General features: G+C 46.8%; 1 protein-coding gene across 1 annotated transcript in view; it reads left to right on the forward strand.

The window, feature by feature from the left end:
* The first annotated feature begins 4,045 nt into the window (after positions 1-4,045).
* The window catches only part of Pik3r5 (phosphoinositide-3-kinase regulatory subunit 5), a 73,908-nt gene continuing 56,734 nt past the window's right edge, over positions 4,046-21,219 (forward strand). Inside the window, exon 1 of the mRNA XM_026390622.1 lies at positions 4,046-4,127. The gene's annotated coding sequence lies outside the window, so the exon portion shown is untranslated. The remainder of the gene's footprint in view (positions 4,128-21,219) is intronic.

Raw genomic sequence — 21,219 nt, forward strand, 5'->3', positions numbered from 1 at the left:
CCTTGACACTATTGAAGATTTTGTAGAATGACCTTCAGTTTGGGTTAGTCTGATTTTTCTTAGGATTAGATTACGTTAAGACATTTTCAGCAAATATACCACAGAAATGAGTGCCTTTCTCAGTGCCCACGAATAATGTTGCTTAGTCTTCTCATGACCATCTTAACTCTGTTCATTTGGTTTAGGGTGTGTCTGCTTGGTTTTTCCACCATAAAGTTTCTGTTTTCCCTTTTAAACTACTAAGTATCATATGGGGAGCTACTTGACTAAACAAATATCTCATTTGTATCAGTCCATTAAGGCTGCTATAACAAAAATACCATAAACAGAGTGGCTTATCAACAACAGATATTTATTTCTCACAGTTCCAGAGCAGGAAAGTACAAGTGCTGGCAGATTTGGTGTCTGGTGAGGGCATGTCCCTCATAGATGTGTTCTCACATGGTGAAGAGTGACTGAGTTCCCTTGAGCCTCTTTTATAAGGGCATTCATTTCAATCATGATGGAGGAAGACTCATGACCAAATCATATCCCCAGGCCTCATCTCCTAATACCATCACGGTGGGGGTTAGGTTTCACTGTATTAATTTGGGGAGAGGGGACACAAACATTCAAACTCTAACACTGTTTATCCTACTGTGGCCTACTATACTTAGTATCCACTGCTGATCTTGCCTGCAAACATTATTATTGAGATCTTTACCAAATGGCAATTTTCTACGTCTATTATTTTTTCTCCACTTAGTCAGTGGAACAGTACTATATGGAAAGGTTGTCTCTTCTCCCTCATTAATTTACTTTTTCATTTTTTCATGTCAGTGTGAACTCATGAATATTTATTTCATTTAACAAGCTCTAATCTATAATGATCACTATCTAGTGTGTTAGTCAAGTTGTTCTGGATTTGGTCATTGGGAGTCCCTTCAATTTGGTTCCTGAGTTCTTTTGACAAGCCTTAGTCATTTTTCTTGGTGTTTTGTTTTGAGTTTTCATTACTTTCTAGTACTACAAGATGTTCTAGATTCATCTTGTTCTTCCCTCATCCTGGCTCCTATATTGGCCATTTCTCCAAGGACCCCTGGTTCCTTTTATTGGAAAATGATGTTTAGAAACCAAGATTGGGGAGCTAAAGGTGCTCACTGTGGGTGGTATTTCTTCGGCAGAGCTAGGAGATACACGTGTCTATACCTAAGTATCTAAATATCTATGTATCTTTTTATCTCTTGAAGGCCTGGAGTACATACTTCATACCTCTGTTTGCAGTGTCACATCACAAGATCCATTCTCACCACCTTCCCTTATTTCTAACTATTCTTTCACCAACACTGAGAAACCTGGCTCTCACTATTTACAAGGTATTTATTTATTTGCCCAATCTTAGTAAACACATGAGAGAGTTTCAGAGTTGCTCAACAGTGGTTAGAGATGGAGGAGACTCAGGGTGGGGAGGGGGGATTTTCAAGGAAAGGTAACATCAAACACGGCAGTGAGGTAAGAAAACGAGAACATTGAATTTGGCACTTGGGGTTTTCCTGGTGACCTTCTTTGAGGGCACTGAGGAATAAATGTAAGATGAGGAAGTAGAGACCACGTAGACTACGCTCTGAAAACACTGAGCAGTGAAAGGAAAGAGAGCCATTACAAATAGGCATATTTTTAAATGAAGCCACAGAAGAACTGTATAAAGGGGTATGCAATCAGGAGCTGTCTGAGTGAAGAGGCACCCTTTGGGGGTCTTCCAGCAACTTGGGAAAGTTTCTGGATAGCTCTCATTCTGAGTTCTGTCCAATAGATGCCAGATGCTCTTAAGAGCTGCGTCAGCTCTGTGGGAACAGGGACACAGGCAGAACTCGGTGTTGGAGGGGTGAAAGCATGCCAGGTCAGCATCTGGGTCACAGCTGCTGGTGGAAAAGAGTGCCCATCTCTGAGGGGATGCAGGATGGGACCAAGTAGCCTTTGTGGGATGCTCCAATTTCCCAGGCTCCGGCTCCGGTGAGAGATTCTGTTTCAGCCTTCTTCCAGTTTTAGTTTTAAGAACACCCTGCATATGGAAAAAGTCAAACGCCCCATAAATTCTCCAGCAGTTTTCTTTACCTTTCAAAGTGCTCTCCTAATCCAACTTTCCCATCTGGCACACACTGTGTCATTCTTGCTACTTGATTCCTTATTCCAGAGCAGTTCTATCCCTTCTCCCGACCCTAGCCACCTCCTGGCTGTTTCTACCTTTCTTCTCCTTTTCCTCCAAATACTTTTTTTTTTTTTTTTTTTTGTGGTGGACAAAGTAGGGATTGAGGAGACAGAAGACCAGAGACCTTGCCCATCCTTATGGAGCTATGTGGCCTTAGGGTGCACTCCCATAGTCCCTACCCAACTTAGTTCAGTATCTGTAAGAAAAGATGTGGATAGGGACCGTGGGGGAGAGGCACTTGATGGGCATTGAGCCCTTCCCCATCTCTCACTCCAGGCTGGAACCTGTCTTCTGTGACTACCCATGGTGATTTTCTATTTCTGCCCATTTGAGGAAGTTGCTTTTCTTGGTATTTGGGGAGTCAGGAAAAGAAAAGTTATTGGTGTTCACATCTCTCAAAGCCTCAGGTAGGGCTGTGGCTTTTGACCAACAATAACGGATGACCTTGTGGCTGTTTTTGGATGCCTCTAACAGTTATTGTGACACAGAGTCCTGTTCAATAGTGGAGGTGGAGATTTCAGACTGGTCCTTTCTCTATACTAAAATAAAATGGTTATTTTCTTTCTTTCTTTCTTTTTTTTTTTTTTTTTTTTGGTATGAGATTGAACCCAGGGGGGTTAACCACTGAGCCACATCCCCCAGCCCTTTTATTTTTTATGTTAAGATAGGGCCTGGCTAAATTGCTGAGGCTGACCTTGAATTTGCAATCCTCCTGCCTCAGCCTCTGGAGTCACTGGGATTACAGGTTGGAGAACCCACACCTGGGTTTTTTTGTTTTGTTTTGTTTTGTTTTTTTGTTTTTGTTTTCCATTGCAAGCGCTGCCTGGACAGTATTAGGGAGTGAACCCAACAACCTCTATCCCTAAACCTTTTTATTTTCTATTTTGAGACAGAGTCTAGCTAAGTTGCCCGGGCTGGCTTCAAACGTCAGATCCTCCAGATTCAGCCTCCAGAGTAGCTGAGATTCCAGGTTGTGCGTCACTATGCTCTGCAGCAGTCAAATTTCTTATCCCCATTTTGTACATGAGGCAACTGAGGTACTGGGAAGTGCAGTGACTTCTGGGGTTCTCTGTGAGTCCTTCCAACTTCTGGTACAACACTCTGCCATGTTACCTGCGGGGAATGAGGAAGACAAGAAGAGGGTCTTGACCTTGCATGTAGGAACTCCCCCAACCCCTAGCCCCGGAAAGCAGGATCCAGCTGAAGTGACAGCCGACCCCCGACGCTGGGGAGGGAAAGCGAAGCCTACCTAGTAGCTGAAGCAGTAGGGCCTCAAGTCTGGATTGGTTGGCATTTTCTAGGGCGGTTCCTGCGGAAGGGCGGGGATTAAAGTGCCCCACCACAGAGCAGGGGTGCAGGCACTGTAAGGGTTAAGAGCACCCAAAGAAAATAGAAGTAGGAGGAGGAAGTGGGGCGCCGTGAGAGAAGGAAGCAGCTCGTCGGAGCTTCCTCTTTCTCCTCTTTCCCCGAAGCCCCGACCCCAAGCCTTCCCCTGCTCCGCCCATCCGTCCTGCCAGGCACGAAACGTGCTTCCACCCTCCAGGCCGAACCTCGCCTTACTCCCGGGGGTTCGTGCAGCCGCACACGGGCCGGGGTTTCTCCATTGGTGGAGCAGGAGGGCTGGTGTCGCAGTTGCTGCAGATGCTCTGCGGGCTCCTGGTCCTCAGATGCCCAAGCCAAACCCGCAATGGGCTGACACTGCCCCGCCACCAGGTGGCGGGAGAGGCTGGCGAGGCAGCTAGTGAGGTCCCGGCCCCGCCCTCGAACAAGTCCCGCCCTCCTGGCCCCGCCCCCCACCCACCCACCCGAGTTGCAGAGACTTGGCAGATGCTGGGACTTGCCTCCCGGCTCCAGCCGCGCGGCGTGGAGGTCCGGATCGTTCCCCAAATCGCAGGGAGTCGCCGCTGGAGAGGGGCTCGGCGCCCGGCGGGGACTGCAGGTGTGTGGCTGGGCAGCCGGGGGCGGGCGTCGAGGGCACGGGTGGCAGTTCGAGGCAGAGCCGGAGTAGATTGGGGACCACTAGGGAGCAGTGGGCTCTGAGAGCCGGTGCTGTCGCGGGGAACCTGTACAGAGATTGCTGTTGAGAACTTCCGCGGATAAGTCCACGCATGGCGGGGTCACTGGGTCGCAAACCCAAGTTGCAGATAACCCCGGAGACACAAGTGGCATCCCGGGACCTTTCACCATAATCTAAGTAGCTAATGTTGGACGCCTCTGTGCGACTAAGTGTGTCCGCAGCTCCTGCCTGGGTCACAGAAATCCTGTGTCCAGGGGTTCAAGGAGCCTACCCTGCTCCGTCCGGGAACTCTCTGCGTAACGTGGGCATCAGAAGTCCTTTTTCACCACGACCCGGGAGTCTTGGAAGTGCCTGCCTATGGCGTCTGCGTTGAGCCTCAGGCTTCCCCGGCTAGTGAGCACCAGCCTCCAAACAGCGGCTGCTGTTCTAGAGAATTGCATGCTTTGCGCTGTCAGAGGGTCCATGTTTACACACTGTGTGTGTGTGTGTGTGTGTGTGTGTGTGCGCGCGCGCGCGCCCTGACCCATCCCAGGCAGGGGTAAAAGAGCAAGATGTTCAGGACAGGAGGAGGAGGGAGATTGTTCAGAGGGAAAAGGAAGGCGAGATGAAAGCAGCAGGATGTGGTATAGAGTGAGTTAAGCCTCCTGCAGAGAGGCGGGGTGGGTTTGGGCAAAATGAGGGCCCAAAAGTAGGCCAAGTCAGCCTCGGAGGTCTTTTCTGGATCCATCCTCTTCCTCTCTTCCATGGACTTCTGGGTCATCTCATCCAGGCTTTCTTTTCTCCTGTGTTCTGGACCAACCAACCTGGTAAGGCTCAGGTTCCCAGAGCTGAGGTGCCTCCTGGAGTGTTTGTTAAGACAGATTCTCCAGGCTTCAGGTCTAGCGGGGCTTTTCAGAGGTGGAGCATCTGAAAAATTGTAATAATAAGCCCCTTAGGTGACGAAGTTGGACCCACTGATTGGGAACCATGTGTGATATGGAAGAAAAGATCTGAGTCCTAATCAGGCCCATCTGTGTGGACTGCAGCATCCACAGAGGGATAGGGACTACTTACCCCTCTGCTGGCCTCAGTCTCCTTGTCTGTCAGACAGGCTCTAATACTGATGTAGAGAACTGTGTGGAAAGTTGAAGGAGACAGGTGTGTTGATAATAGATGCACCTGGGAAACGCTCCATGGGTGCTCATAGAACAAGAGTGGGCCGCATGCGCTTGGTATGCGTCTTCACTTAGGAGTCCACAGGACAAAGAAGACAGGGTGCTCAGGCTCTCTTTCTGTTTCAGGATGCCCCTTCGCCCCCTGCGTTTTGAAGCATAGCTAGTCAGGACAGCAGGGCAAGAAGGCTCTGGGTCTTTACATGCTTGTCCTTGTTGGGGTTTTAAAGACCCCTTTCCCCTCATCTTGTGCAGCTTAGTAGGGGATGATTTGTCATCTCCTCCCTCGGAGCTGTCATGGAAGCAGACCACCTTTACTGCCTGCTTCCCTTTCCTTCCTCCCGCAAAGCACTGCTTCTTGTTTCTATCAGGAATGACAGGGTGGATGCTAACTGGGGTACTGGGCATCGAGCATATTGGGGGCTGATGGTGGTGTGAGATGAGAAGGTAGAGCTTGAGACTGTGGAGGAGGCTGGCTGTCAGAGGCTGCTGCAGCATCCTGGGCTAGTCATTGATGAGGGAGCCTGCTGTGGCCAAGTAGGGAAGTGAGGGGGGGCAAAGGGCCTTTTCACCTGTGTAGCTTAGAGTTTGGGAGCTCCAGCCTGGATTTAGGTGAGCACTCAAGCTGTGCTGACTTGGCCTGGGTTCAGAGACACTCACTGCCAGGGGCTGAGCTGGTCAGACCTATGGGACCACAGTGATCCAGAAGAACTTTTGGATTTCAGCAGGTGGACTGAAAGCCTAAATCATTTTCTCTCTTCCTTTATTTTTTTTTGTGCTGAGCATCTATTTCCAGGACTTCATACATGATAGGCAAGAGCTCTACCACTGAGTGATAGCCCCAGACAGCCCTATGAATCAGTTTTTGTTTGTTCGTTTGTTTTTGGTACCAGGGATTGAACTCAGGGGCACTTGATCACTGAGCCACATCTCCATCCCTATTTTGTATTTTATTTAGAGACAGGGTCTCACTGAGTTGCTTAGTGCCTCACTTTTGCTGAGGCTGGCTTTAAACTCAGAATCCTCCTGCCTCAGCCTTCCGAGCCACTGGGATTACAGGCGTGCGCCACTGGGCCCTGCTAGGTCCTATGAATCAGTTTTTGTTTGTTTTTTTTTTTAAACACAAGTTTAAGAGAGGTGGACACACTTTTTAAAAAATCTTTATTTATTTTTATGTGGTGCTGAGGTTCAAACCCAGTGCCTCACATGTGCAAGGCAAGTGCTCTACCACTGAGCTACAGCCCCAGCCCTGGACACAATATCTTTATTTTACATTTATGTGGTGCTGAGGATTGAACCCAGTGCCTTGTGCATGCTAGGCGAGTGCTCTACCACTGAGCCACAACCCCAGGCCTGAATCATTTTTTTTAAGAGAGGAAACTTCTAATGGGACATAATAGAGTGATCACCAGCAGGTCAAGGGAGAAGTGGTTAGTTTGATTTTTGAGCTTCTGGCCTAGATGGAGAGACAAAGGAAAGACTCCATCTGGCTTCTTCCCAAAGGAGAAGATGATACAGTCCCATAGGAAACACACTAAATATTAGGATATTTCACGAATTTGAAGATGTACATGTTTTCACATTTTAGCCATGCTGAAATCCAGGTGCATCTTACCAGAGATGGCATCTTACAATTATAATAGCACTATTTCTTCCTTAATGGCACACAAAATAATGATGCATCTTAAAACTGATCATGTCTGGGGCTGGGGATGTGGCTCAAGCGGTAGCGCACTTGCCTGGCATGCGTGCGACCCGGGTTCGATCCTCAGCACCACATACCAACAAAGATGTTGTGTCCGCCGAAAACTAAAAAACAAACAAACAAACAAACAAAAAAAACAACTGATCATGTCTTAGATTCTGTTAAGTACAATATGCAATTTTGCAGATTCAGGAGTATGTTTTAGATGTACACAGATGCATGCAGAATTATGCCAATCTCATATTTTGAACGTATTATTTTTTTCTAGTAGCTCTATCTCCTAGGCACCCACATTTTCATTATACCCAATTTTTTTTTTTAAATTTCACTGTATCCAGTTTGAAAGGAAATCTCTGTACAAAAGTGCTACCTGCCTTTATAAAGATATCACATTGGGACTGATTTCATTATTTCTTGGTCACAATTTGATCAAATGGTTCTCTCCTGCCATTCTCTTTTGTACCCTACGTCTGCTGGGGACACATCTTCTGCCCTTTCTCTTTTATCCTTCTTTGTGTCCTTCCCCCACATTTGGGCCTACGATTTTTATGGTGTGGGGCACCATGCTAAGTACTTCATGTCCTTCAGTCTTCACAGTCTCACTCAAAGATAGCTCTAGCTATAGTTCCCAGTTTATAGATGAGAACACTGAGGGCCGAGTCACTCAGCCAGAAAGTGCCAGAGCTGGGCTGTCTCTGGCTTCTGTCCTTTTCCAGAGATGAGCAAGCTGTAGTGTGGCAGCCCTGTGTCTGCCTGTGGTTATCAAGTACACGCCTTGCACTTCATGGGGCACAAACTGTGTGGCCATCCACAGGTGGTTTTTGTTTGTCTCTTGGCTTCTAGGTTCTGAGTAACTAAGGTTATCTGTCAAGTGACTTTTGAATAAGCAAGGCCTAGCTATAGCAAGGTATGAGTGGGAAAAAGTTGACTTTGGTGGCACAGAACAGATGGGTCCTTTATGGTCCTGTCTCAGATGGGTCCTTTATGGTCCTGTCTGTCTTTTGATCTTTTTTTTTTTTTTTTTTTAGTATTTATTTTTTAGGTGTAGATGGACACAACACAATGCCTTTATTTTTATGTGGTGCTGAGGATCGAACTCAGGTCCCGCCCGTGCTAGGGGAACGCTCTACCGCGGAGCCACAGTCCCAGCCCGGTCCTGTCTGTCTTTGCATGTGCTATTCCACCTCCCCAGTTTCCTTTTCCCTTCTCCCATTTGCCCAAGGAGCTGCTACTTTTCCTCCTCTGATGCTCAGCTCAAGTTGCACCTTCAACCCCTTCCTCATCTCACCTCCTGGCACTAAAGCTTCTATGGCTCCCCCCAGAGTAGCACTGATTGTCCTGTCCGACAAGGACTGACCAGTGACTTGGCACGGTTTGGCCTGCCCACCCGAGGTACCTGATGCTCACGTTGTCATCAGGCAGGTCTCACGGCCAGTCTCCCCAGGATCTCCATCCGTGCACACTCATAGTGGAAGATGCCTGGATGCAGAACGGTGTGGGGGACAGCGGGGTGGGGTCACCAGGGAGTGGTGTGCTTTTCATTTTCATGTCCTCCAGAGTCTTCTTGTTGCTGTTGTTGACCTAGGCAAATGAACTTGTGTGGTTTCCTCGTAGGGGGCAGGGCTGGGTGTGAGGGCTGAAGGTGGCTTCTAGGCTTCTGCCTCACATGAAGTCAGGGGGCCCTGCTTCTGCCTGACTCCTCCACTCCTAGCCAGGGGACCACAGCCTAGTCTGTGCCCCTTCGGGTACCCGTTTCCTCATCTGTACAATGGAATTGTGGCCCTTGGTGCTTTCTGCGGCCGCTGCCTAACATCTCGGGTTCAAATCCTTTGCTTGGCAGTCTTGTATAGAATAAAATAATAATGACAGTAATCAGCAGCCCTTTTTAATTTTTTTTATATTTTATTTTGAGACAGGATCTCATGAAGTTGTTTAGGGTCTCGCTAAGTTCCCAAGGCTGGCCTTCAATTTGCAATCCTCCTGCCTCAGCCTCCTAAGCTGCTGGGATTACTGTGTAGCAGACTCTTATTTAAGGCTCTTTGGGTGCACGCTCTCGTGCTTTTTGTGCAACAGCTCCTGGTATGTGGGCTTCCTCTCCAATGAGAATCAGATGATGTTTGTGCTGGCTATCACCTAGGTCTCTGTCCAGCATGGACCAGGGACTCATTCCCTGCCCCCCTGTCTCTGCACACTCCAAGGTCCAGCTTATGAACATTAAAGTTAAATACCATTATGGGGGGGGGCTCCTCTTTCCTTTGTGGTGTTCATCTCCCCATCCCACTTAGGATTCTGTGCACTTTTGTATCTCCATCAACAGCTAAGGGAGTTCCCATTCATGGAAAATTCCACCCGAGGATGGGCCATGTTTCCAATCTGTCCCTCTTAAGAGATACTGTTTCTTAGGGCTCAGAAACTCAGCTCTTGCAGGGCACTGTGGTGCACCCCTGTAATCCCAGCACCTTGGGAGGCTGAGACAGGAGGATCCCGAGTTCAAAACCAACCTCAGCAACTTAGTGAGGCCCTGAGCAACTCAGCAAGACCCTGTCTCTAAATACAATACCAAAAAAGGGCTGGGGATGTGGCTCAGTGATTAAGTGCCCCTGGGTTCAATCCCTGGTACAAAATAAACAAACAAACAAAAACCCCCAGCTCTTGAGTCCTTGTATTATCTGAGAAGTCATCTTTTTGTCTCCCACATCCTTCTTCTTTATCCAAACCTGCTTTCCAGAATCAATGCATCTGGGCAGAAACATCATTAGGTGTTTGGTCTGAGCATTTGTTCTCACGTGATTCAGTGGTCTGGGCTCTTGTCAGGCAAATCTTCATACAACCACTTCCACCCAACCTGACCAAGGTGTTTATTTTTGTGTTTTTTTTTTTTTTTTTTTTGCATTAGTTAGATCACATTTGCACCTACAGCTCTTCCAGAGGAGTCTCAAGCTCCCTCTAGATAGTGGGCCCCTTTGAAAAACTGATGGAATTGATATATCACTAAGCACACGGGTACATGCGTGCGTTCTCTCTCTCTCTCTCTCTCTCTCTCTCTCTCTCTCTCTCTCTCTCTCTCTCCCTTTCTCTTTCAAAGTTTTGCATAAGATTCCAGAGTCTTGCAGATCTCAGCACACCACCGAGGAACCTGGCTTAATAAGCTATGTTCTAGAGAATATGATGTTCTGTATGCTGATTTCTTTGGATAACCCCCAGCACAGCTTCACAGGAGAGGAAGCTGTTGTGAGAGGCAGCTAGGGTGATGATGGATAATGAAAACTGTGTTGGGGACATCCCCAGTGACTCACTGGTGAGAATTTGAGGTGGTGTAGTAAGGGGACTGAGCTCTATGATTGAACATCCAGCTACCACCACGTGCACATTTTCTGGATTTCTCATCAAACTTTGAATTCACCCATTTGCAAGGTGATTAATGATCACGACTTTTGCTAGTGGGGTCCTAACCAGGAACCCCTCTGTTCTATCCCCTAATTAGGGAACTAGATTTATGGCTAAGACTGAGAAAATGTGTTTGTAGGCATTTGCATGAATAGAAACAGTTTAGGAATCAGTGAGGTGGCCCTTGCTCTTTCTTTACCACACATCTATACAACTTCCCATGTTCCCAGAGACTGAAAGCTTGGGGCTTTTGTTTCTCTGATGTTGTCACAATTCGTTGGAAGTGAAGTCATGTCCGAAGGAAGTTTTCTTCAATTTCTCATTTCTAAGGAACTTGAAAAGCATGAATGGGCCGGGCATGGTGACCCATGCCTGGAATCCCAGCAACTCAGGAGGCTGAGGCAGGAGGATCACAAGTTCAAGGACAGCCTCAACAATTTAGTGAGGCCCTAAGCACCTTAGTGAGACCCTGCATCCCAATAAAAAATAAAAAGGGCTGGGGATATGGCTCTGCGGTTAAAAGCCCCTGGGCTTTTGAAACCCTCTACCAGCGCCCCCCCCCCAAAAAAAAAGGCATGGATGATGATAAACTTTTCAAATACTTTTAAAGAATCTATTAGGAAATGCTTTGATGCTTTCACCTTACAATAGATGCATGTGACACATCATATCATGATCTCCATCAACTGAACCCTCCTTGCGTTTCTAGAATGAATTCAGTTTGGTCCAGGTATTTTATTCACACGTGCTAGGTGTGATTTGCTGTGATCTTCTTTAGGATTTTTTTGCATCTGTACGCATGTGTTAGTCAGCTTCCCATCCCTATAACAAATACCTGAAATAATCCATTTATAAATAAAAAAGGTTTATTTTGGCTCACAGTTTTGGCTGTTTCAATCTATGACTGATTGCCCCCATCGCTTTTGGTCCATCACAGTGGAAACATGGCAAAACAAAACTGCTCACCTCTTTGGGGAAGCAAAAGAGAGACAGAAGGATCTGGGGTTCCACTCTCCCCTTTGAGGGCATATTTCCTGTGACCTAAAAATCTCCCTTTAGACTCCACCTTTTCAAGTTCCATGGGATTAATCCTTTAATACAAGAGCCTTTGGGGGACTTTTAAACTATAGCAACTCATAAGTGAGTTGCTATTAAGTGAGTTGCTATCGTCTTTTCTCTGTGCTGCTATCACCAGTGCATGCAGCTTTGCAAAATGATTTTGGACACAACTCTTTTTTTTTTTTTTTTTTTTTTTGGTGGTACTGGGGATTGAACCCAGGGCCTTGCACATGCTACACAAGTGCTCTACCACTGAGCTACATCCTCAGCCCAACACAACTCTTCTTTACCTGTACCCTTTAATAGAGCAGAGGATGATCTGTTCCTTGGATGGTAGGAGAATGGCCCTGATGTTTTGGTCCTCTGCTGCCAGATTCTTGTCTTCAAACCCCCAACACTGTCTTCTCTTCTCTCTTTCTCAATTCTCAGTGCTTCCAAGCTGACATTTGAATCATCTTTGTGTGTGTGTGTGTGTGTGTGTGTGTGCCTGTGTGTGGGGTACCAGGGATTGAACTCGCGCACACTCAGCCACTGAGCTACATCCCCAGTCCTATTTTGTATTTTATTTAAAGACAGAGTCTCACTGAGTTGCTTAGTGCCTCGCTTTTGCTGAGGCTGGCTTTGAACTCGCAATCCTCCTGCCTCAGTCTCCAGAGCTGCTGGGATTACAGGTGTGCACCACCATGCTCGGCCTGAATCATCTTTGATTCTTGGCTTTTCAACAGTCAGCTACTGACTCCTGCGAGTCCCTTACTTTATATACCATTGAGCTTATGGGAAGGCCCATCTCCATGCTGAGTTGGGTGGACCCCTTTGGAGTCTGGCTCAGTCCCAGGTGCTGCCTCAGCGGGGATGCCGATCAACACATCACTTTTTCCCCAGAAGAAAGGTAACCAAGATGCTGATGACATGATATGAAATAATTAAAGGAGTGGAAATGTTTTTTTCTCTAAGGGGAAAAGTAACATCTGTCTTCAATGTTTGAAGGGCAGCATTCTTTGGGAAAGATAAAGGTTATTCTCCAGGATGGAAAAGAGATCCGTGAAGGGAAATGGAAAGGAAATAGACTTAGGCTCAGTGGGAGGAAGATTCTAGAACAATTCAGGGCAGATCTCATCATGGTAGTGAGTTCCCCATGGGGGAAAAGATTCAGGAAAAATGCACATGTCAGATGGTGTGGAAATGATAGCTGTGAGAACGGAGACTGAAATAACTCTAGTTCTCTAGCTCATCGATCTGAGACTGACCAATTGTGTAATAGCTGATTGCTCTGAAAACATAATTTAAATTTAAGAATTTAAATTATTATTCACTGGCCCTGAACAACAAAATCCCAAAGCTGGGGAGTTCCCTCAAAAAATCCCACAGTCCTGCTTCATAATGCGTTGCCCCAGAGCAGAAGCCCTTTGGCTGTTAAAAAAAAAAAATCATAACCATACATGGTGAGGGATCCAGGAGACCCCCCACTGGTCCCCAGATTCTCACCCACCTCCTAGGCTAGGAGCCTTGGTCTCTTGTTCTTGGTTCTTTCTGAAAACCTGGTGAAATAAACTAGTTGAACCCTACTTCAGAATTTCCTTTTGCAGGTGTCCCAGGTAAACCTCTCCGGATCAAACTACCCAACCTCCAGGTTGATCTGGGAATGAATGGCCTCTTGTTCACGGGGCTTTTAAGCCCATGTTTCATAAGCCTTTGTATTTTGCATTCACTTCTGTATTGACATCTTGGGAGTTTCATTTTGAGAAAACTAGAAGCTCAGAAGCTCTTGTTGGCCTGTTACTGTGCTTGAGAGAACAAAGAGGGTCGTGGTGGGATGTGCAGGCTCCGGAGGGGAATAGGAGATGGGATCTCTCCAATCCTTGCCCCTGATTGCCTCCTCATGTCTCGGAGCCCGGTTACCCCCAGGACCAAACAAATTCTATGACTCTGGCCTCCGGGAAGTTTCCAAAGCCTGCTGTCTGGAAGCAGCCTTGTAGGAGCTGCTCTGATGACTGAGCAGAGAAGGATCCTGCTCTTTCCCTCCTGGTGCCCCCCTCCTCCATGATGGGACTCCCTATGACTATGAGACCCTGTTCAGACCCAAGAGGCAGCAGTCCCTGTCTTCAGCCCACGGTCCTCTATTGGATGGCTTCCCTAAGTCACTGTGGCTCTTTGCTGGCATATTCCAATGGCCCTTCCCAGCCTGCATTTGATGCTCACCGCTCTCCCCTGGGGAGGGAGCTTTCCCTCTGACTGTCGCACACCCCCAGCCATTCCTCTGCTGCTTGCTCTCCTCACCATCCCTGGCTTTGCTTCTCCCCCTCCCCCAGACCCTTGTCTCCCAGGACAGGCTGGTTATTTTCACCTGGATGCCCCATTTCAGTGCATGCCTAGGACTGAGGCCTGAGTCTGTCTACAAGGCGGGCTTCCTCTGCAGACTTCCCCATTTCTGGTCCCTGCTGTTTTTAGGGCTCCAGTCCTGAAGGCTCAGCCTCATCTCTGCGTGTGCCCTGCATCTTCCTTGTTCTCCACTCTCTGGCCAGTTGCGATGGGGCTTCCTACGGGCCCCACGGTTCTGGCCTCTCTCACTTCCTCATCCTTCTCTCTGCCATCCAATGCAGCTCTCTTTACACCTGCAGGTGGGCCTTGGGGGCACGAGGTTCTTCCTTGCTCCACTAGGAGATTCTTTAAGGAAACTTTGTTACCATGTTCAGAAGACTTCCAGCGCATCTCAGCACACAGGGGAAGTCCAGAGTCCTTGGTCTTGTGTTCAGGGTTCGAATCCCACTCCATTTTGAGAATCTTCATCCTCTCCTCCAGCAAACGGCCTGACCCAGTTTCCCCAAGACCAATGAGATATGCCTTCTGTTGAGGAAACCTTCCCAAACATTTTGTTGGGAGTGGACTTCCCAGTGCTTGGTGAAGGACAGCCCCCCTGGAGATGTGCAGTCAGTGTTTGCTGAATGAATGTCCACTTGATGAAACAGCCAATATGGAGGACACCTGAGCCTTAGCCTTGGGTGATGAGTGATCTCTCCATCTGAGATCTTTGCCACCCTCTGAGATCTTTGTGAGGTCCAGTGCATCCTCCAGGGAGGTTGCTGGCCTTCAGTGGGCATCTGAAGGAACTCAGACACCTTTCTCTTTGCTTTCTAGTAAGAACATGTTGGATGGCCTCCTCTGGCTGCTTTGGAACCCACGAGCCCCTGCCAAACCCCAGATGTTGAGACCCCGCCTCTCTGTGGGGACCCATTTTTTTTTTTAAACCACTCTTCAATTTACTCAGTGTTAAGACAAGCAGTTCTCTAAGTCTGAGAGCAGGGGAAGCCCTGGGGAACCTCCCCCTGACAAGCCACTCCCCTGTCTGGTGACATCTTCTAGCCAGGAGCCTGGGGAAGTGTCATTGCAACACAGTGTTTACAAGGCCAAGGGGCTTCCTGTCCCGCCTCCCCGGCAGGCTGTGGAGCAATCAGGAGCTGTGTTTTCATGAGGAGTGGGGCAAAGAAATAGTTGAGGAGGGGATTTCTTGGGATTTTTTTGAACATCACTTAGAGGGGGGAGGCGGGTGTCGTGGCTGGCCTGCCTGACTCTGGAGGAGGACAAGTGCGAGGTAGAATACAGATTTTTAAATGAAAAGCAGGTCAAGTATTACTAATAATTATTATTAATTTGCATATTTTCCTTTACCTCTTGTAAAAAGTGCGAAACATTTTTCACAGCTGCGGCCCTTCAGTTTAATGTGGAACTCTTTAGAACAAAGAAAGAAAGAAAAGACGAAATTCTCTCACTCCAAGCGGGGGCCATGTGTTAGAGCCAGCAATAGAAGATTCTTTGTTTTCCTCCTTTTCTTTCTCTTTCTTTTTTCCTGGATTTGAAGAGGAGTTATGCTTTGGAGAGGGAAGAGAGATTTCTGGGGGCAGGAGTGAGCAAGGAGAGGACTCTTAGAAACTGAGAACCTTCCATGCTGATTTAGAGTCCCCCCAGGTGGAGAGACACCCCTCTCCATGCACACCTGATAAATGGGCGGAGGAGACGGATACTGGCCTCTCTGCCTCCTCAAAGGGCTGTGGCAGCTCTGAGGCACCCACCTGTCAGCCTGGAACCATCACCATGTCACTCACAAGAACACCATCTTGTGTCCAGACATTTGCTCTGGTGCAAATGTCTGAAGAGGTCTTGGTAGGTTCTTCTTGGCAGGTGCCTTGGGGTCTCTTGGACTTAGGAGAGAAATATTCTCCATGTTCCCTCTTTATTTAGTAAATGAGTAATTGAAACATAGGGCACACCCCACACTGTGAACTTTAGAAGCTCTGAGGTTGATTTCTGTGGTACAGTCTTTCTTGAGCCCCTTAGAGAAAGAATGGGGAGCTGCCCAGCCACACAGCCGGGGTGCAGAGGCCTCTGTGACAGTGACACATTGGCCATTCTGTGAAAATAGTGGTTTGCGTAAGGAGGTTTGCCACAAAGTGTCAAGAAAGAAAGAAAAAAAATTACTGGTAAGGACGTGGCAGTTTAAAGAAATTGATAATAAAAATCCCTGGGAGAAGAGAGGTGGAATTCAACAAGGCCTCGCCTTCTGTAGGTGTCAAGAATACACATTTCTGAACTTGTGAGGCTAAGCTCAGGCCCAAGGCATGTGAGGTGGTTGGGGGTTGGGTTAGAGAATGTTCTAGAATGTACTTGAGTCAGAAGAAGGAGGTGGTGGAGACTTGTGGAAACGGATGGAAGCAAGCCCTCAATACTGGACCATGTGCCGAGACACTGGATAAGGAAAGAGTTACCCAGAACTTCCCATTCCGTTATCCTTCCCTGTTGGCACAGAGCACCGTGTTATCACCGTCCAGCGTTTTCCGCCAGGGTGGTGGAGAACACTCTGTGTAGGCCAAGGCTCAGCTTTATGAGCTTCCCATCAGGGCTCCTCTCTAGGGGATGTTGAAGGGCTTGAGTTGGGAGCGTGAGCATCCTGTGATAATGGCTACCATTCCACTTTAGGTCCAGAGCTCAGTCCCCTCAGGATCCCATCTTCTCTCCTCCCCACACCCATCTTTCATTTTCAAAGATGGGGACATTGCTTCTCATTGGCTGTCCTACTCCTAAGGCCTACTCTGTCGATGAAGGTGGGAACCTTATTTCCACAAAAACCATTGGATCTTGTTTCAGGTGGGAGAGTTTTTCAATGCCCATCGTTTATTCTCCTGGTACCTTCTGCGTGACCAGTAAGAGACCATCTCTAATTCTTTAGGTAGAACCTCACTCCCTTGCCTTGAATTGCTTCAATGTAAGCTAACCCAGCAAGCTCCAAACAATGTCTGATCTTTGAATAACCCAACCTCGGCTGCTGCTCCCTCTAGGATAGGATATGGAGAGAGGAACAAACCATGTAGAAAATGTATGCTGCCTCTCTGGAGGTTGACTGCAGCTTTTATGAGGGAATTCTGGGTAGACCAGTAGTCCCTATTTAAAGTCAGACCATAAAACACACTGTACACATTTGGGGGGAAATCCATCGGCTGTATCTAAGTGACAGCAACAGCAGAATCTCACTTTCTTGGTTAATCAGCACTGACTGAAATATTAATTAGCATATTGATTTGTCTGTTGTATTGGAGCGACTCAAAATACTAGTGTCTTAAACAAGATTGAATTTTATTTCTCTGTCCTTTAACAGTCTCAGTGATCTAGACTTTTTCCTAACCTCACAGGTTAGGAATCAAGGTTCCTTCTGTCATATTGCTCTGCCTTCCTCAATAAGTGGATCTCATGGTCCATGAGAGCTGCTCTAGTAGTTACCATCACATTTGCCTTCCAGCTAGCAAGAAGAGGAAAGGGGCAAGGGATTTTTGACTCCATAATCCCTTCCAGCCACTGGCAGTCCCTGGCTCCCTTCCTTAGTGCTCACAAACTGCCTCATAATGATGCACGCAGTCCTCATAATGGGGACTAGTGCACGCAGTGAGAGAATTTCCAGGATTCTACTCTTTTTCTGTTCCCCCACCCTTTGAGGACAACCTTTTGTAATGTGTCTCTGACTGTTTCTGCTATACATATTTTGTTTTCTCCAATTCTATAAAGGTTAACAGTGGCAGTTCCCTTTCATAACCCCAAGTTTCTTTATGACTGTGAGATGCATTTATCCTCATCCGTAATCCAAAACTCAAATGAAGCAACCACGGCTGGGGATATAGCTCAAGGGTAGAGCATTTGCCTAGCACGTACGAGGCTCTATTGGACTTCAGATCCTGTTGTATCAGACCCTTCTCTCCCAGTCTACCTCTGACCCCATGCCTGCTCTGATTCTCTAAATCTCAAGGCCAATGTCATGCACCAGCTCATTGCACATGGCCTTTGAGCATACCCACAAGCACTTAGCTTGTCCTAGAAGGCCATTCACAGTCTGCCACCCCGGCCATGCAGCTTCCTTTCCCAGCATGCCCCACAGCATACTTTATGCTCCAGGGGGTTGAACTGCCGGCCCTTCCACTAAAGGACCTGCCCTACCTCCTGCCTGCCTCCATAGTTTCTACCACCATGCTTGAATCTCACCCGGGAATCTCCTCGTTCCTGAAGATTTTCTCAGGAGTTATCCTGAGGAAGAATCTTTTCCAATTCACATTCTCCCTCCTTTGCATTCCTTTTGCACTGACCTGTACCAGCCTCCATGGGACACCTCACCGGTTGTGTCATTTCTAGCCCGAGTGTTATTTTTATTGTTTATTTTTGGTATCAGTGACTGAACTCAGGGACACTCAACCACTGAGCCACACCTTCAGCCCTATTTTATATATATATATATATATATATATATATATATATATATATATATATATATATATTTAGTTGTGGATGGACACAATACCTTTATTTTGTTTATTTTTATGCGGTGCCAGGATCGAATCCAGTGCCTCACGCATACTCGGCAAATGCTCTATCACTGAGCCACAATGCTGGCCCCCTATTTTATATTTTATTTAGAGTCAGAGTCTCACTGAGTTGCTTAAGTGCCTCAACATCGCTGAGGCTGGCTTTGAACTTGCGATCCTCCTGCCTCAGCCTCCCAAGCCACTGGGATTACAGGTGTGCACCACAGCGCCCAGCCCAAATGTTATTTTGAATGCTGCTCCTTGGCTCCTTCTGGCACGTGAGCTTTCTGGGCATATACCTGTGCGTAGAATTGCTGCATCATGGGGCTAGCACAGGTAAGCTTTAGTAGGGACTGTTGAATGGTTTTCCATTCCAAGAGTGGTCGTACCCACTTGTGCTCCCATCAGCCAGAGTGCGTGTTCTCATTGCCTCAGATCCTCACAAACACTCTGTGTTTTCCATCTTCTTTACCGTGGCCGTTCTAGTAGGTGTGTAATGGTATCACATCGTGGTTTAAATTTGCATTTCCCTTATGACTCATGAAATTGAGCTCCTCTTCAGATTTTTAGTGGCCATTTATCAAAATCTCTTTCTCAAGGTGTCTGTTCAAATCTTTTGCCCATTTGGCTATTAGGGTTGTCTATCTTTAAAAAAGAAAATCAGTTGCTCTTGCTACTAAGGCATTGTATGGTGTCTGTTCTGGGTGCCATCTTCCCCTGACAATGGGGTCCAGGAATCTCATGGCCTGGTAAAGTCCCTTGAATCATAGACCTTCAAAACGTATTTTCTGTTGACTGAATAAGCCATCTTGGATCCCTACTTTCCACTGGGGTGATGATTCTTCTAGAGAAAAATGATCAAGGACAATGAGAAGAGAGCCCTGCTTTCTCTCAGGCGCCTGGAACCACATACTCTGATTCATGACCATACCTATGTGAGTGAATTTCGTGCTAAGGTGGGCTTCCCTGTTTCTACAGAGCAAATACTCTATCTCCCTACTGATCTGAATAAACAGAAATCATCACAGCAGAAACAGAAGGAAGCCTCTTATCTGATGAAATGTGCACCAAGGAAAACATTTGGTTTATCAAACCTGGGTTTTATGATAAAAGATAATTGTAAAAGCACTCTCCAAATCTTGTAAACTACCATCTCTACCCACTAGTAGAAAGAAATAAAGTCCTATTCTCTTACGTGACCATCATATCCCAAAGTGTGGTTTCATTTTAATGGCTGAAGAAAAAAAGGACCTGGAGGAAGAAGATCATTAAACACTCTGAAAAGTTTTCAGATGAAACAAGAAACAAATTAGAGCCAGGAAATAGATATAAGGGGAATACATACTCCTGATTTGGGCTCTGAAAATAACTTCAAGACCTTTTGGATGTCTTCCTGTGTTTCTCAAGACTTGCTTTTATGACATTTGTGATGTGTTCATTTTCACTCTTTAGCTTCCTTTTATTGTTTGGTTTGGTTTGGTTACTGGGGATTGAACCCAGGGGCACTTACCACTGAGATTCATCCCTTTATTTACTTATTTTTTTAAAAATTTTGAGACAAGATCTTGCTAAGTTGCTGGGACTGGTATCAAATCTACAATCCTCCTACCTCAATCTCCCAAACAGTGGGATTACGGGTGTGCACCACCATATCCAGCTTTTATGTCTGTTTTTTTGTTTTTTTTTTGTACTGGGGATTGAACCCAGGAGTGCTCAACCACTGAGCCACATCCCTAGCCCTTTTAAATATTTTCTTTAGAAACAGGGTTTCACTAAGTCGCTTAGGGCCTTGCTGAGTGGCTACCTATAAACTTGGGATCCTCCTGCATCAACCTTCCAAAATGCTGGGATTACACACATGTGCCCACCCAGCCCTCATATCCATTAATATCCATTCTTATTTGGGGGCCTCACTTCCATTTTTACATACATGCTAGGAAGTCACACTGGCCCCTCTAAGCTTCCCCTCTTTCTTTCCTGAGACACTCTATGACTGCACCTTGAGATTTTAATTTTCAGTTTTCTTTTCCTGGTAAGCCAACCTCTCTGATCCCTGGCTTCTTAGAAACCTGCTTCCTTGAAACTGATGACTTGTGTCAAACCACGTCTAGCACTTTCCTCCATGATGCCTACACTTTGAGGTGAATGTGGTCCTTTTCTCCGTGATTCTGTTTTACCCACCTTCTATTCTAATTGGTCAGAATTAAAGACAGAAGTGAGTCGTTTGCATAATTCTCTGTGACTCTCTGAAATATGTGAGGATGAGGGGACAAGGATTCGTCTAAGGACCTGGGCTTACCTTCATGAACCTCTCAGCTGCCCTCAAGGCAAAGCCTCTGCCTACCCTAGAGTGTGGCTCAAGGTCAACTTTAAGACCCATGTGAGAAAAGCAGCATCCAAACCTCAGTTCCCATGTGCTTCTCTCTTCTTTTAGCTTCCTTTGAAGCCTCTTAGCATATACTCATTCCTTAATTTATTCAGCAAATATATGCCAGGCACTCTTCTAAGCCCTCATAGAGCTTACGCTCTAAGGGGGCTGCTGGTGAGAGACAGACAGGAAATATAGTAAAAAAGTGAAATGTCTAGCATGTCAGTTGGGAACGAAGATGTAGAAAAAAAGAAGACTGTGTCGGAGATAGGATTTGCCAGTCCTTGTTAAGAACATAATGTAGAGACTGGAAGGAGGATTGGGAGTGAACCAAGCAGACATCTGGGAAAAGAGCTCTCCCTGCAGAGGAGTAGCAACGCAGAGGTCCGGGGAGAGGAGGGTGGCCCGTGTGCTCATTCCAGTCCTCAGAATGTGGCGATTTCCATGCCGGCCTCAGGAAGCTCAGTACTTGAAATGAAGGACCGTGCATTAGTCATCTGTGTTT

Source organism: Urocitellus parryii, chromosome 7 (genome assembly GCF_045843805.1).
Source record: "Urocitellus parryii isolate mUroPar1 chromosome 7, mUroPar1.hap1, whole genome shotgun sequence".
In the NCBI taxonomy this organism is placed as follows: Eukaryota; Metazoa; Chordata; class Mammalia; order Rodentia; family Sciuridae; genus Urocitellus; species Urocitellus parryii.